Genomic DNA, 16,065 nt, shown 5'->3' on the forward strand with positions numbered 1-16,065 from the left:
TCAGCCTCCCGAAGTGCTGGGATTACAGGAGTGAGCCACCACACCTGGCCAAAGCAGATTTTTACATACAAAAATGGAAAGATGTCCAAGATATACTGTTAAGTGAACAAAATATAAGATTTTTAAAAAAATAATAGTTATAGGCCAGGTGTGATGGCTCCCACCTGTAACCCCAGCACTTTGGGAGGCCAAGGTGGGCAGATCATGAGGTCCAAAGATTGAGACCATCCTGGCCAACATGGTAAAACCCCATCTCTACTAAAAATACAAAAATTAGGCCAGGTGCAGTGCCTCATGCCTGTAATTCCAGCACTTTGGGAGGCCAAAGTGAGCAGATCACCTGAGGTTAGGAGTTCGAGACCAGGCTGGACAATATGGAGAAGCCCCATCTCTACCAAAAAGTACAAAAATTACCAGATGTGGTGGTAGGCACCTGTAATTCCAGCTACTTAGGAGGCTGAGGCAGAATTGCTTGAACTTGAGAGGTGGAGGTTGCAGTGAACTGAGATCGCACCATTGCACTCCAGCCTGGGCAAAAAGAGCAAAATTCAGTCTCAAAAAATAAATAAATAAAAATACAAAAATTAGCTGTGCGTGGTGGCACACACCTGTAGTCCCAACTACTCAGGAGGCTAAGGCAAGAGAATCGTTTGAACCCGGGAGGCGGAGGTTGCAGTGAGCTGAGATCGCGCGATTGCACTCCATTCTGAAACAGAGTAAGACTCCATCACAAAAAAAAATAATAATAATAGTTATAACAAATATAGAAATTAAAGCTGGAGAAATCTGCCAAACTGTTAATAATGTATCTCTAGAGGGTAAAATTAATGGGAGATTTCTATCTTTTTATATTATTCCATAATGTTGGAATGTGATATGACATTACATTTATAAGTACAAAAAGCAAAAAGATACAATAATTTTGTTTTAAGGTCCATTGCTAAATAAATAGTAGCTATTATAATGACCTACAAAGCCTAGTTTTTGTTTGCCCTACCCTGGAAAGGGATAGATATTACCTTTGATTTGTCTGAACTTTTCCACGCAATTTGAGATGGTATGGTCAAATGCAAGAAGAACTTGGAAACTGAAAATGTTTTTTAATTACTATATTTGTTATTATTTAAAGAAAAAGTGTTTGAGGGTCAGGAATAAACTTCATTCTCCATTCTGTTCCAAGCACCTAGCGCAATGATTGACACATAGTAGGCATTCAGTAAATATTTATTATGAATAGTACATCTTTCATAAGAGTTACTTTATTTATTTTATTTTTATTTTTATTTTTACATTTTTGAGATGGAGTCTCAATCTGTCACCCAGGCAGGAGAGCAATGGCACAATCTCAGCTCACTGCAACCTCCATCTCCTGGGTTCTAGTGATTCTACTGCCTCAGCCTCCCGAGTAGCTGGGATTACAGGTGCGTGCCACTATGCTTGGCTAATTTTTGTATTTTTAGTAAAGACGGGATTTCATCATGTTGGCCAGGCTGATATCAAACTCCTGACCTGTGATCTGCCTGCCTCGGCCTCCCAAAGTGCTGGGATTACAGGTGTGAGCCACAGTGCCTGGCACCACACCTGGCTAATTTTTGATTTTTAGTAGAGACGGGGTTTCGCCACATTGGCCAAGCTAGTCTTGAACTCCTAACGTCTAGTGATCCACCCACTTCAGCCTCCAGAAGTGCTGGGATTATAGGGGTGAGATACCATATCCGGCCGGGTTTTGACTTTTTAAATCAAACGCGTCAAGTAAATTCTTCTGAGGAAATCAGGAAAACATTTTAAGCTTAAAGCATCACTGATCCTGTTGACAAGTAATTCTCAAACTTAAGCATATATCACAATCACGTAGAGAAGCTGGTTAAAACAGAGATGCCACAGGCAGTAGTGGTCCCAGCTATTAGGGAGGCTGAGGCAGGAGGATCACTTGAGCCCAGGAATTTGAGACTGTAATGCACTGTGATTCGCCTATGAATAGCCACTGCACTCCAGCCTGGGCAGCATTGTGAGACCCCATATCTTAAAACACATACATACACACCCACAGAGGCTAACACCCCCAACATTTCTTATTCATTAGGACCAGGATCAGGGTCCAAGAATTTGCGTAGACCAAAAAGCTGGCTACTGATCCATCCTCCACCACTCACGTGGTCCTACTTAGAAGTTTTTACCTGAGCTTTTAATGATGGCTGACCCAGCCCTGGCAAAGATGTGGAAATATTCCTCCACTGATCTAGGCTCCAATTTAATCTAGTGGGATCATTTTCGCAATATGGGAGTGTCTGAAACTTGATCCTGCTTCAGTTGAACTATTCATGAAGCTTCTGAGCTCAGCGTGGGAGTAGGGAAGGGAGAGAGCTACCAACCACCCTCCTTTTGTCAGAAGAGGCTGATAAAAACAGAGGCTGCCGAGAGATGTACTGGAGTAGGAGGAGGCTGCCCTGGCGACAGGCGAATCTAGCCTTGTATATCCACTCAAAAGGTAAGTGACTACCCATATTGCCTTCCTGGTGGAGTCTGCACTGGGAGAAATTCCAACAATTCTTCTGAGTTTAATAGCACCTTCCTATGAACTTGAGAAATCATGGGGAAATGACTGAAGGAAGTAAAGAGCTTTATTATTATTATTTTTATGTTTAGAGTTAGGATCTTGCTATGTTGCCCAGACTGAACTCAAACTCCTAGGCTCAAGCAACCTTTCTGTCTCAGCCTGAGACCTTTTTCATTAGAGCTTTTTTTATTTTATTTTATTTTATTTTTTTATAAAGACAGAATTTCTCCATACTGGTCAGGCTGGTCTTGAACTCCTGACCTCAGGTGATCCGCCCACCTTGGCCTCCCAAAGTGCTGGGATTACTGGGGTGAGCCACAGCACACAGCCTTCATTAGAGCTTTTTAGGAAAAGCTAAACTTTCATCTGAGAAAGGATGTCTTGAGCAGAGTCTCTTTTTGAGGAAAGTTGGGAGGGGGGGTGGGCTCTGATTGGTCCTATTAGCCAGAGAGTGTCTTTGATTTTAAGGATTATAGTTTTTAAAAAAAAACCTTCATTATTGTGTTTCTTCACCATCATCTCTCTCTTTGCACTAAACTTACTGCCAGGAGAGAAAAACTGGGTCTTTTTAGTATTTCAGTCTCTTCAAGAATGACAGGGCATTGCAGGTGGGAAGAATAAAGTGATCTGGAAAAGATACACATAGAAAGAAAAATCTTTCTGAAACTGAAAGCGGAACTGGTGTTGCCTAGGATTTGTAAATGCTGTTATTCTGATTCTCACTCTAGCAGGTCCAAATTTAAGATAAACCAATGGCTTCACACCACACTTCCTTTCTCCTACTTTAATCCCAAGAAGTGCTGCTACTCATCTCAAACAAAACGCAAACCTTAAAAGCACTTAAAAAAAAATTCAAGGACAGGTATTCTCGTTGGAAAACAGATTTTACCATTTTTGAAAGTGTATTTCGCAAGAAAAGCTATTTTGCCTAAGAAGTAAACTTGTTGTGACCTTTTCCCCATTTTGAAAACATTTTACCTTTTTTTTTTTAAACAGAGTCTCACTCTGTCACCTAGGCTGAAGTGCAGTGGCATGATCTTGGCTCGCTGCAACCTCTGCCTCCCGGGTTCAAGCGATTCTCCTGCCTCAGCCTCCTGAGGAGCTGGGACTACAGGCATGCACCACCACACTTGGCTAATTTTTTATATTTTTAAATAGAAACAGGGTTTCACCATATTGGCCAGGCTGGTCTTGAACTCCTGACCACAGGTGATCCCCCCCATCTCAGCCTCTCAAAATGCTGGATTACAGGAGTGAGACACTGCACCCAGCCCTAATTCTGTATTTTAAATCTTTTATTCTTTCCTTAAAGAGAAACCCCCAGGTTGTATAAACTTTAGGCCATACAAAATCTGGATCGCTGCATATGAAAATGAGTAAAAAATATACAATGCATACTTAGTAACAAAACATCAGCATCTTTCTTTCCAATAAGAATGTATTTTAGTTTATTTATTTATTATTTTTTAGACAGGGGCTTGCTTTGTCACCCAGGTTAGAGTGCAGTGCTGCGATCACGGCTCACTGCAGCCTCAACCTCCTGGGATCAATCAGTCCTCCCACATCAACCTCCTGAGTAGCTGGGACTACAGATGTGTGCCACCACACCAGGCTAATTTGTTTTTGTTTCTGTTTTTTTGTAGAGACTGGGTCTTGCTATGTTGCCCAGACTGATCTCAAATTCCTGGGCTCAAGCAATCCACCCGCCTCAGCCTCTCAAAGTGCTGGGATTACAAGAACGAGCCACGGTGCCTGGCCGATCTCACTCTATTTCTGAATTCCAGTCCCACATTTTAGCCTCCTGAGCATATTGTGTCAGTGCATTTAAATTCAACCTACCCCAGACTGATCTTATCCTACTACCTTAAAATATCTGCCACTCCTAAAATAAATAATTCTATGAATGGCAACATTTTTCTTTCAGCTTTCCAGATTCAAGCCCGAGTTTTCTTTATCTCTTCCTTCTTCTTCCCACTACGTGTCCATTTAATTTCTAAGTCGTCACAATTTCTCCTTCACAATCTCACATCCATTCTTCCCTTTCTGTTACTCACTCTGTTATCCTAGCCCTTGTTTCCCCTTGTTGAGACTGCTAAAACTCCTCGTTTTCACCCTATAGTGTGTGTTATCTCCAATACTTTCTTTCTTTTTTGAGACAGAGTCTTGCTCTGTCACTCGGGCTGGAGTGCAGTGGCGCGATCTCGGCTCACTGCAACTGCTGCCTCCCAGGTTCAAGCGATTCTCTGCCTCAGCCTCCTGAGTAGCTGGGATTACAGGCGCCCGTCACCACACATGTCTAATTTTTTGGTATTTTTAGTAGAGACAGGGTTTCACCATCTTGGCCAGGCTGGTCTTGAACTCCTGACCTTGTGATCCACCCGACTCGGCCTCCCAAAGTGCTGGGATTACAGGCATGAGCCACCACACCCAGCCTATCTCCAATACTTTTTACACACTCTTACTAGTTACCTTCTTGAAGTGTGGCTTTGATCATTTACCTGCCTGAATTCAATGAGTATGAATTGATGTATGCACTATGTGCCATACACTGATATAGAGTCATATTAATTCATTCATGTAGGCATATTAAATACCTAAAATATCCCCGCCCTTCTGAGGCACTGAAGCCATGCTATGAATGGGACAGACGCCTACAGCTTACATTTCACTTAGAATCAGTGGGATACACAGTAAGATATGGCCCTGGTTCCCAAAGTGTTTATCTGCTTAAAACCTTCCATTGCTTAACTATGCCTGAAAGAACAAAATTCAGAGTTCTTGTCCTGACTTTCAAAGTGCAGTATGGTCCTGTCTTAAGCAACAGAAGTATAGTATCTAGATGAATAATCTTGAGTTTGCATGCATCTTGTATTCTGTATCAGGCACCACATTTTAAAAGGAATGTGAACACACTAGAAAAATCTTCAGTAGAAAAAGGGTAGAGTGGGCCAGACATGGTGGCTCACGCCTATAAATTCCAGCACTTTGGGAAGCCAAGGCGGGCAGATCACCTGAGGTCGGGAATTCAAGACCAGCCTGACCAACATGGAGAAACCCCATCTCTACTAAAAAATACAAAATTAGCTGGGCATGGCAGCACATACCTGTAATCCCAGCTACTGGGGAGGCTGAGAGGCAGGAGAATTGCTTGAACCCTGGAGATGGAGGTTGTGGTGACCTGAGATCACGCCATTGCACTCCAGCCTGGGCAACAAGAGTGAAAAGTCGTCTCAAGAAAAAAAAAGAAAAAAGTTAGAGTGGTAGACCACATCCTCTGAGAAACCAATCAAAACGTACTTAATAGCTATTTTTAAATTACTGATACTCTTGTGTATGGAAAAGGTATGTGTTGCCTTATACAGTCCTAAGTTAAAAGTGGAGCCGTACTAACAATGCAGATTTGGCTTAAGGTAAAAAATTACTGCCTTCCAGAACTTTCTGAAATAGATAGACTGCCAGGAAATAGTCAGTGCCCAGCCCCTGTCACACAAGGAGTTCAAGCCAGGGCTTCACAGGAATGATTAGAAAGTGGCACAAGATGACCTTTAAAGTTTCCTGGCCGGGCGCGGTGGCTCAAGCCTGTAATCCCAGCACTTTGGGAGGCCGAGGCGGGTGGATCACTAGGTCAAGAGATCAAGACCATCCTGGTCAACATGGTGAAACCCCGTCTCTACTAAAAATACAAAAAATTAACTGGGCATGGTGGCGCGTGCCTGTAATCCCAGCTACTCAAGAGGCTGAGGCAGGAGAATTGCCTGAACCCAGGAGGCGGAGGTTTCGGTGAGCCGAGATCGCGCCATTGCACTCCAGCCTGGGTAACAAGAGCGAAACTCCATCTCAAAAAAAAAAAAAAAAAATTTCCTTCCAATGTGAGATTTTATACCCTTCACTTTCATGCACTGTGAGTTCTGCCATATTAAATTAAGCATCATTTTCCAAAAAGCATCCATGCTTCCTGGCTCTATCACTATTACTTTATTTGGAGTGCTCTTTCCTTGTTCCAAATGGAGCTCAGCCATCACCTCTGCAAAGACTGCTATAAGTAATACCACTCCCAACTGAGTTTATTCATCAGTGAAGGTGGTACTGTTCATACGCTACACCCAAGAAAAGCAGTGTGTTCTTCTGACACTGATGTTTCCACATTGACAGACATTTCCTACTGGAAATGGATGTTTGCCCTGTAGAAACTCATACTGAGGGAAGAATATCAGGTTAATTGTTGCCTCATGTACATTCCTGGCTATCTGATATTTCTAACACAAACATCTAATGATGTAATGTTCATGTTTACAAGCTTTCCAGCGGTTCTCCACTGATTACAAAGTTGAGTCCTGAGTGTTTATTTATTTATTTATTTTGAGACAGAGTTTCACTCGTTACCCAGGCTGGAGTGCAATGGCGCGATCTCGGCTCACCGCAACCTCCGCCTCCTGGGTTCAGGCAATTCTCCTGCCTCAGCCTCCTGAGTAGCTGGGATTACAGGCACGCGCCACCATGCCCAGCTAATTTTTTGTATTTTTAGTAGAGACGGGGTTTCACCATGTTGACCAGGATGGTCTCGATCTGTTGACCTCGTGATCCACCCGCCTCGGCCTCCCAAAGTGCTGGGATTACAGGCGTGAGCCACCGCGCCTGGCCTTGTCCTGAGTGTTCAACATGCAACAGAAGACCCCTCGTGAGCTGGCCTTGGCTACTAATCCTATCTATTCAGTAAAATGTGTCTCAAAGGCTTACTGAACAATTGCTGTTTCTCAACATACTGTACTGTCTTCCCTTAAACCTTCATGTCTGTACTTGGAACGTCTTCTTTCCATCTCCCCTTTCCCACTTTTGTCTGCCTGGTAAACTCATTCTTAGCCCTCAACTGAATTCGTGTGTTGGCCTCTTCAGTAAAACCTTCCTTGATTCCTCCCTTTGGGCTCCTTTCCCACTTTACCCAGCGAATTGTTTTGGAATTATTTGCTTTCAGGAAGTACATATTTTTTTATTTTTCTCTTTATAAGATTCAGACAGATTACACAGTATAAAATTATACTAGAAATTTGTGATAAAGAGAATAAATGAAAGGAAATCAAAGAAAGATGGAAGTCTCTTGAAACGCTCTAATGGAGAGATGGTGGAAAAATCAATAAAATATTCAGGCTGGCCGGGCACGGTGGCTCACGCCTGTAATCCCAGCACTTTGGGAAGCAGAGGCGGGTGGATTGCCTGAGGTCAGGAGTTCAAGACTAGCCTGACCAACACAGGGAAACCCCATCTCTACTAAAAATACAAAAAACTAGCCGGGCATGGTAGCTGGTACCTGTAATCCCAGCTACTTGGGAGGCTGAGGCAGGAGAATCACTTGAACCCGGGAAGCAGAGGTTGTGATGAGCCAAGATTGTGCCATTGCATTCCAGCCTGGGCAATAAGAGTGAGACTCCGTCTCAAAAAAATAAATAAATAAAATATTCAGGCTGAAGAGGTCTAGTGGAATCTGCAAGTGCCAGGGTAAAGCAAGGCGTGCTTTCTGAAGAATGTAATGATGAATAATGAGAAAATATGTGCCTGAAGTCATAAAGATATGCTATATTTTCCTCTAAAGATTTTTAAGCTTGCCTTTTACATATAACTAAATGCAATTTTAAAAATAAATATCCTATTTTCCAGTATCACTTATTGAATAGTTCATGCTTTTTCTGTGACCAACAGTACTCACTGTGTTATAATTCAAGTTTCTCTAAATGTGTGATTTGCCGCTGGGCTCTCTAGGGGTATCTGTGCCACATACATACCCTGTTGTCATAAACCCTATAGCTTCATAATAAACCTTGATAGCTGTTAAGGAAAATCTCTCTACCCTATTATTTTTCTTCAGGATGTCTTTTTTTTTTTTTTTTTCTTGAGACAGGGTCTCACTTTATCATCCAGGCTGGAGTGCAGTGGTGTGAACTCGGCTCACTGCAGCCTCGACTTCTGTGACTTAAGAGATCCTCCCACCTCAGCCTCCCAAGTAGCTGGGACTACAGGTGCTCACCACCAGGCCCAGCTAATTTTTGGGTTTTTTTTGAAGAGATGGGGTTTTGCCATGTTTCTCAGGCTGGTTTAGAACTCCTGAGCTCAGGAGATCTGCCAGCCTCAAGCTCCCAAAGTGCTAGGTTTACAGGTGTGAGCCACCATGCCGGGCTTCTATCTTCTCTATTCTTGAGCCTTTGAGTTCCCACATATGTTTAAGAAAATCGATTTGTCAGTTTTCTCAAAAAAATCCTGATGGGATTTTGGTGGAGTTGCACTGTATCCATAGATCAATCTGGGGAGAACTAACTGCTATGCTGAACCCACATAGTATAGCCCTTCATTTTACTTAAGATTCTTTCATGACTTTCAGTAAGATTTGTTAATTGTTTCCAAACTGGTCCTACTCAACTTTTGTTAGACGTCTTTCTAAATATCTTACGTATTTTTAATGCCATTGTAAGTGATGCTTTTTAAAAATTACATTTTCTTTTGTGTTGCTGGTATTTAGAAATATAATTAGCTTGCGTATCTTATCCAGTCACCTTGCTAAGCTTTCATTATCTCATATTTTTCTTTAGACTCTTCTGCGGGCAATGACGTCTGTGAATAGTTAACTTTTGTTTTCTTCTTTTCAATCCATTTTTTTTTTCATCTTATCTTACTGCTCTGGCTGAGGCTTCCAGAATTATGTTATACAAAAGTTAACGGCCGGGCACAGTGGCTCACGCCTGTAATCCCAGCACTTTGAGAGGCTGAGGTGGGCAGATCACAAGGTCAGGAGTTTAAGACCAGTCTAGCCAACATGGTGAAATCCTGTCTCTACTAAAAATACAAAAAATTAGCCTGTGTGGTGGCAGGCACCTGTAATCCCAGCTACTCGGGAGGCTTGAACCCACGAGGCAGAGGTGGCAGTGATCTGAGATCTCACCACTGCACTCCAGCCTGGGCAACAGAGCATAGGCAACTCATCTCAAAAAAAAAAAAGTTAACATAGTGAACCTTTTTTTGTGTGGTTCCTGATTTTAAAAAGATAATCTTTCAACTGTTGACCATGAAGAGGTAGGGTTGCTATACTTTTTGTTTGTTTGTTTTTTGGACAGTGTGTCATTCTGTCACCCAGGCTGGAATACAGTGATGCTATCATGGCCCACTACAGCCTTGACCTCCAGGGTTCAACTGATCATCCCACTTCAGCCTCTTGAGTAGCTAGAAGTACAGACATGCACCATCTTGCCTGGGTAATTTTTAAAATTTTTTAGAGAGAAGGATCTCACTTTGTTGCCCTGACTGGTCTCAAACTCTTAACCTCAAACAATTCTGCTGTCTCAGCTTCCCAAAATACTGGGATTACAGGCATGAGCCACTGTATCCAGCCTATATATTTTTTATGGATACCCCTATTTATGCTTAGTGTTCCATTATTGGAACCCTACGCATGTGGGAGTTACTTATATCCTACTGCTCAAGGTCATAGCAAAAATTCAAAAAATTGCACCCTCAAGCACAAATGGGTTAAAGGAGTTCCTTTCTGTCCCTATTTTGCTAAGAATATTAACATAGGTGTTTTATATTAGTATCTTTTTTTCTTCTTTTTTAAAAAATGAAGATGGGGTCTCACCATGTTGCCCAGGCTGGTCTCAAACTCCTGGACTCAGGCAATCCTCCTGCCTTGGCTAGTATTATCAAATGCTTTTTCTGTAATCATTGAGGTAATTTTTTCATTTAATCTGTATACTAAATGTCACTTACAGGTATTCTAATGTAAACTACCCTTGAATTTCTGGGAAAAACTCAACTTGGTGTTTGTGTTAATCAGGGTTTATTTGCAGTGAATAGAAACTTTCTAGTTATTTAAAACAGAAGTGGGATTCTTAGTTACACATGACCAAAAAACCCAACTCAAATGGAATTAAAGACTACAATGGAAAAATATGAATTTGTTAATGATAGGGTACAAGGTTCCATAGATCTTCAATAAATCAAGTTTGTTAATTGTATTATTCAAATATTCTATATCTTCATTGATTTTTATCTAGTCAACCTATTAATACTTGAGACGAATTTGTGGACTATCTACCATAATGGTAGTATGTACTGATTTCTCCCTAGAGTTCTATTGCTTTCCTATTTATCTTGAGACTGCTTTATTAGATGCATATAATTTATTTATTATTCATATTTATTTAGTGGGTACAAGTGCAGATTTCTCACATGCATATATCAATGTGGCAAAGTCTGGACTTCCAGTGTACCCATGAAGGTACATATAACTTAGCACTGTTATACCTTCCTACAGAATTGAACCTTCGATCATTATTTATTAATCCTCTCTATCCTTAATAATGATTTTTGTACTTAGTTCTATTTTGTCTGATATTAATATAGCTCCTCGGTTTTATTTTGGCTAGTCTTCACCACATATGCCTTTTTCTATGCCTTTTGTTTTTAACCTTTCCACGACTGTTTTTTTAAATAGCCTATAGCTAGATTGGGGCGAAGACCAAAGAATGAATGTTTGTCATTTTTTTGTCTGCCCAACATGCAAATATTCTACCTGTTTAGAGAAATCTTGTTTTTTCTTTTGCAACCTCCACCTCTCGGGTTCAAGCGATCCTCCCACCTCACCCTCACAAGTATCTGGGATTATAGGGACACACCACTACACCTAGCTACTTTTTGTATTTTTAGTAGAGATGGGCTTTCACTATGTTGGCTAGGCTGGTCTTGAACTCCTGACCTCAGGTGATCCACCCGACTTGGCCTCCCAAAGTGTTGGGATTACAGGTGTGAGCCACTGTACTTGGCCAGCCATGGAGAAATCTTTCTTTATATGAATTTGTGAGAAACAATCTCCGCTGTGGAAGCCTAGAGAAATCAAATATTCCCTCTTCCACCCTCTGAAAGCCAAGGTGTTAGTGCATGACTCAGCCCTGACCAGTCAGATGCTCTGGCCAGAGACTGGAATACTGAGTGACAAAAAGATGACACATTTGTAATTCAGCCATGCCAGAGGCAGCAGTATCCAATGACAGTAGCAGCAGTGCTTGGCAACAGCAGTGTCCGGTGGTAGCAATGTCTAATGCCAGCATTGCCCTAACCAGACTTTTCCTGTGCAGACCCTGGCTATGGCTCCTGATGGCTGGCTTCTCTTGATTTCTGCCTGTTTATAAGAGTCGTTCTCTTTCTGAGAGCTACCTGACCTTTTTACAATAAATATATTTTCTGTGTAAAGGAGAATCCATTCCTGTTGCTTGCAAACAAGAATCCTCGCTGATATAAAGTGTTCCTTTTTCCTCTGGAATGGAGTAGGAGAGATGAGAGGTATGGGGAATATGTGAGGTTTGAATTTGCTGGAGCCATTCTTGATACTGTAAGGGAGGACAAACTGGAGATTAAATCAACACAGAAGAAAGGCAGGGTTAAGAAAAGCCATAGACATAGAAAGGCAGAGCCCTGATAATACTTTGTATCTCTGGACTCAGCCATAGTCAAAGGTAGCCTCACTCTGGACTTTTCGGCCACGAGTCAATAAATTCCATTTTATTTTTAAATCTCATGTGAGTGGGTTTTTCTGTCACTTGCAACCGAAAGCACACTACTTGATACCTTTCTGTTCTGCCTGTGAAAAGGAATCTCTCACTTAATTCTCTAATAGGCTTTCAGCTGCTATTCCACTTCTCCTCTTTCTTTCCTAGTTGAACTTCTCATAATTGATTTAAAATCTTAGTATCTTCATTTCCTCACTGCCTTTTGCTGCGTTATCCACTAAAATTTGGATTGCTTCTTACTTTACTACTCTGCTAAGACTATTTCCTTTTAGATAATCAGTAGTCTTCTGTCTTAATTCAGTGCCAACACCATATCTCAAAGCCATTCATTCATTCATTCAACAAACAGTTTTATATACCCACTTTAGAAACACATAGTGCTATATTCATTCAACAAATATTTATTGAACATCTAATATATCCCAGACTTTTAGGATAAAAAATTCTATATGCTCCCTACTCTCATAAAGGGTTACAATTTTATCAGCAAGTACAGACTAAAGTAATATAATAAATTATAGTAAATATTACTGAAAGAGCTCCCTACAAAATTAATATTTAAGCAAAGCCTAGAAGTTGAATATAGAGGGAAGAGAATAACACAAAGAGAATGTTAAGGGAAAAGGCTTGAAGGCAAAGAGGAAGAGAGGGGCATGCACAATTCATGGAACTGTGAGAAGCCCACCATTGCCAAGTCAGAAAGTACAAGGGACAGAGAGATAAGGAAGAAGGTTAGAATACATTGTCGGCCAGTTGTGCTGGCTCACGCCCATAATCCCAGCACTTTGGGAGGCTGAGGCAGGCAGATCACGAGGTCAAGAGATAGAGACCATCCTGTCCAACATGGTGAAACCCCATCTCTACTAAAAATATAAAAATTAGCTGGGCATGGTGGCAGGTGCCTGCAGTCCCAGCTACTTGGGAGGCTGAGGCAGAAGAATCACTTGAACCTGGGAGGCAGAGGTTGCAATGAGCCAAGATCGCACCACTGCACTCCAGCCTGGTGACAGAGACTATACTCCATCTCAAAAAAAAAAAAAAAAAAAAGAATAAATTGGGGTCCAAAGTGGCTCCCGCCGGAGGTCGTGGCGCTTGCGAAGGCGAGGTCATGAGTTCAAGGCTAACCTGAGCAACCTTATAAGCTCAAACTGATTGGCAAAAAAAAAAGAATAAATTTTCAAGAGCCTTGGCACCCCGTTAAGAAGTCTGAAGACAGTGGGAAGCTGAAAAAGGATTTGGATCAGATGACTGATTAATTTACATTTATTAAAGATTACTTCATAGTTTGGAAGGGAATAAGAGTGTTTTCAGGAAATCAAAGTGTATTTATAGGGATCTGGCCTTTGATGGCCTGGATTACAGAGGTGGCTTAGGGAAATAGAGAAGAAAATTTATGTGAGAAATATTTTGGAATAGGCCCAGGCTGGAGTGCAGTAGTGCAATATTGACTCACTGCAACCTCTGCTTTTCTCCAGCCTCAGCCTCCCAAGTAGCTGGGTTTTTAGGCATGAGCTACCACACCCAGCTAATGTTTGTATGTTCTGTAGAAATGGGGCTTCACCCATTGTTGCCTAGGCTGGTCTCAAACCCCTAAACTCAAGCAATCCTCCTGCCTCAGCCTCCCAAGTGCTGGGTCTTTAGGTATGAGCCACCACAGGCCAGTCTCCAAAAGGATATTAATAGATATAGGGAGTGAGAAATCACTGCAATTTTGAATGTAAAAATGCATGTGACCTTGCTCTGAAAGAACACTGTAAAAAGGACAAGATACATAAACAATGGGATATGTCTATAAATAATATATATACCCAAAGGGTGGTGCAAATATTTACCAATCTTTCCATACTCTTTAGCTAGTGGGAGGAACTCGGGACCAATTTTCTCTCATCCTAGGCCTTAGGATCACTTCCGTCCAGTTCTCTGGCTTGGCACAGCTCTGCACCATAATGACTGCAACTTGTGATATTGCTTCACAGAGCAATTTAGCGCTGCATCATCCCAATTAACTTTTTACCAAACAAGATTTTAGTTTTGCCTGTGTGTAACCAAAACAACCATTCAACCATTTTTCAAAACAAATCTATTGGCTATTTTCTGTTTAAGAGATGGGTCTTGCTATGTCGCCCAGTCTAGCCCCAAAGTCCTGAGCTCAAGCAATCCTCCCAAGTAGCTGGCACTATAGATGTCGTTTTTTGTTGCGTGTGTGTGTGTTTTGTTTGTTTGTTTTTGAGACAGAGTCTCACTCTGTCACCAGGCTGGAGTGCAGTGGCATGATCTTGACTCACTGTAACCTCTGCCTCTCGGGTTCAAGCAATTCTCCTGCTTAGCCTCCCAAGTAGCTGGGACTACAGGCATGCACCACCACACCCAGCTAATTTTTATATTTCCAGTAGAGATGGGGTTTCACCATGTTGGCCAGGATGGTCTTGATCTCTTCATCTCATGATCCACCCACCTTAGCCTCCCAAAGTGCTGGGATTACAGGTATGAGCCACCGTGCCCGGCCTAGATGTGGTTTTTTTTTCTCTCTCTCTTTCTGGGATGATTTTCAGGGCTCTTTTTCTCATGATGTGCTTTTTATAGGTTTCCCAGAAATTTCCCCATTCAGGTTATCTAATTGCAGATCCCTCAGAGTCAATATCCTTCTTCTGACTGGTCTTTACAATGCTGAGTCTAATATATTTACCTCTAGCCACATTCTGTTAAAGTAACTCCTTCCTAGCAGGAAGCCCTCTTGGGTGGAATCTTCTTTTATATGAGCCCAGACTGGACCCTATCTGTGGAGTCCATATCTAGTCCTCAAGATTTAAAAAATTCCCCTTGCTTAGTTCAGTACCAGCTCCGCCCTCTTTCTGTGTTGCTGCAGGGCTTCAGGCAATCTCTTTTCTACAGTGCTTTTGTGGATGTAAATTAGAAACCATCCACCAACTGGTAACCATTCCTCATTCTTCACACCATAAACTAAAATAAACTCCAAAAAGTCCAAGCATGGTGGCTCATTCCTGAAATCCCAGTGCTTTGGGAGGGCTGGGTGAGAGGATCACTTGAGGCCAGAGCTTCAGCCTGGGCAAGATAGCAAGACCTCCATCTCTACAAAATTTTAAAAAAATTTAGCCAGGCATATTGGCATGTGCCTGTAGTTCTAGCTACTTGGGAAGCTGAAGCAAGAGGATCATTTGAGCCCAGGAGTTCAAGGTGGCAATGAGGTATAATTGTACCACTACACTCCAGCCTGGGTAACAACATAGTGAGACTCTATCTCTAAAAAAAAAAAAAATTTGGCCAGGCACGGTGGCTCATACCTGTAATCCTAGCACTTTGGGAGGCCAAAGTGGGCAGATTGCCTAAGCTCAGGAGTTCAAGACCAGCCTAGGCAACACAGTGAAACCCTGTCTCTACTAAAAGACAAAAAATTAGCCAGGTGTGGTGGTGTGCACCTGCAGTCCCAGATATTCAGGAGGCTGAGGCAGGAGAATTGCTTGAACCTAGGAGGCAGAGGTTGCAGGGAGCTGAGATAGCACCACTGCACTCCAGCCTAGGCGAGACTCCAGCTCCAAAAAAAAAAATTTGATTTAAAAACTCCAAATAGATCAGGGATATAAATGGAAAATAATGAAACCATGCAAATGGTAAAAAAGAACATGGGTCCATTCCATAGCCTGAATGTAATTTGTCTAATAATGACTCAAAATTCAGAGGTAATAAAAGGAAAAAATTATAAATTTCATTATGTTAAATAAAAAATTTTTGCACGGAAAAAATATGCATCACAAACAAAAACAAAACATGGCCTGGCGAAGTGGTTCATGCCCATAATCCCAGCACTTTGGGAAGCCAAGGTGGGCAGATTACTTGAGGTCAGGAGTTTGAGACCAGCCTGACCAACATGGTGAAATCTGTCTCTATTAAAAATACAAAACACTAGCTGGGTGTGATGGTAGGCACCTGTAATCCCAGCTA

The 16,065-nt window shown here is 41.8% G+C and overlaps 1 protein-coding gene across 4 annotated transcripts in view; it reads left to right on the top strand.

The window, feature by feature from the left end:
• Nucleotides 1-16,065, top strand: part of CTXND2 (cortexin domain containing 2) — a 38,359-nt gene that overhangs the window by 15,383 nt on the left and 6,911 nt on the right. The window contains exon 3 of one of the 4 annotated variants that reach the window (XR_013529356.1): nucleotides 2,390-2,488. The exons of 2 other annotated variants lie outside the window; for them this stretch is intronic. The gene's annotated coding sequence lies outside the window, so the exon portion shown is untranslated. Of the gene's footprint in view, nucleotides 1-2,349; nucleotides 2,489-16,065 lie in introns of those variants that run through there. One more of the 4 variants, XM_054247400.2, reaches the window with a different exon arrangement.

This window comes from Callithrix jacchus, chromosome 18 (genome assembly GCF_049354715.1).
Source record: "Callithrix jacchus isolate 240 chromosome 18, calJac240_pri, whole genome shotgun sequence".
Lineage (NCBI taxonomy): Eukaryota > Metazoa > Chordata > Mammalia > Primates > Cebidae > Callithrix > Callithrix jacchus.